Source organism: Saccopteryx leptura, chromosome 3, assembly GCF_036850995.1.
Source record: "Saccopteryx leptura isolate mSacLep1 chromosome 3, mSacLep1_pri_phased_curated, whole genome shotgun sequence".
Taxonomy (NCBI): domain Eukaryota; kingdom Metazoa; phylum Chordata; class Mammalia; order Chiroptera; family Emballonuridae; genus Saccopteryx; species Saccopteryx leptura.
In genome coordinates, this window is record NC_089505.1 from 327,504,194 (window position 1) to 327,505,753 (window position 1,560).

General features: G+C 31.5%; 1 non-coding gene across 1 annotated transcript; it reads left to right on the top strand.

Moving 5' to 3' along the window:
* Positions 1-1,020: 1,020 nt before the first annotated feature.
* LOC136401823 (U4 spliceosomal RNA) lies at positions 1,021-1,161 on the top strand. The gene has a single exon (XR_010750766.1). It is a non-coding gene; the product is annotated as a U4 spliceosomal RNA (small nuclear RNA).
* The last annotated feature ends 399 nt before the right edge of the window (positions 1,162-1,560 follow it).

Consider the following 1,560-nt stretch of genomic DNA (forward strand, 5'->3'; position numbering starts at 1 on the left):
CTGTGTGGCCTCCATTCTAGGCTCTCTGCTTCTGCTCCTACTGCATATATTTCCAATTTCTAACTTTTTCTTTAACTACCAGTCTATACTTTATTCTTTAAGGTGATATGATTCTATCATATCATCGTGTTCTGTTTCTATGAACTATTATTTTGAAATTAACTTGTCCATATGTTTTCTTAAATGGTTATGAATCTCCTTGTTCTCCTTTCACTCCTGACCCACTCTATTAGCTACAAGACAGCAAAAATTTGGCATATAATTAACATTCAGTTAATATGTGTTCAATGATTGAACAAATTAATTGATGCATGACCTGTCATGTTTTTCCCAACTTCTACAATTGCCTGAATTCCCACACAATTTTATCTATGTGTTTGCTTTTGGGAGCCCAGTTTTGGATTCTCACTTTAATGGATCTAACATCTCACCAATTATCGCTTCCAAGAGCAATAAAAACCACACAGAAAATATCAATGGCACAAATGTTTCTCCCTATAACTAAAAATTATAATTTTGCTTGAACGTGACTTTGACTATGAATACCATCACAATGTTATTGCTTAAACATAACTCTGTGACTTTAAATATCTACCTTAGACATTGAAAACTAAAAAAAATCTTACCATTCATCCATTAGCATAACTTAATAAAACTCATTTTTTTCTGCACCTAGACAAAAGTAAATTAAAGAATGCAGTTTATAACTGAAAGCATGAAAATCCTGCTGGTTCTCATTTGCTAATGTAATCAAGGCTGCAGGAAGAAGTTTCTGCATCCATCAGCCTGTTTTCATTTTCTTTTTCTTATAAAGAACAGTCCTTATATTTTATGTCACCTACTTGAGTCTTTGATACCTTTTCAGTATAAAAATGAAATTTATTCAAGCACAAACTATTCAAAAACTGTGTTAATTGCAGTATAGTAACAGAATCATAGTAAAGGCATAAAGAGCAATTTTTATTCTTATTACTTTATTATTTTTATTAACATTTTTTCTAAATAAAATTGTACATGTTTAGCTTTGTGCAGTGGCAGTATCATAGTCAATGAGGTTTATCTGAGGCGTGATTATTGCTAATTGAAAACTTTTCCCAATACTCCGCCATGACGACTTGAAAATAGTATATGTTCATTTTTAGTAAATTTGGAGACCACAAACAGGGAAATACACTAGACAGTGCATACTAAGTGCTAGATTAGTGATGCTGATAATGAGTAATTCTGAAATTCTTTCTCTAATGACTGATTTTTAAATGAATCAGATATAAATGCATGCCATAAAATTCAGAAGGACAGCCTTGACCATATTATATTGGAGACACCTCTGCTCTCACAATTTCTTTACGTTTAATCACATTTAAGGATTTCCTATTCAGCTCCTTTTCTTACTCTTTCACTTTCCTATAGCTTTTGACACAAAGTCAAATTTCATATGTCTTAAAAAATGTTTTTTATTATAAAAATTTGCATGAGAAATGCTTCCATAACTAAGCAAACCTGTTTAAGGGAATTTCTATCCACAAAAGCAGGACTACCATGAGCCATTTTTGTTAAAAA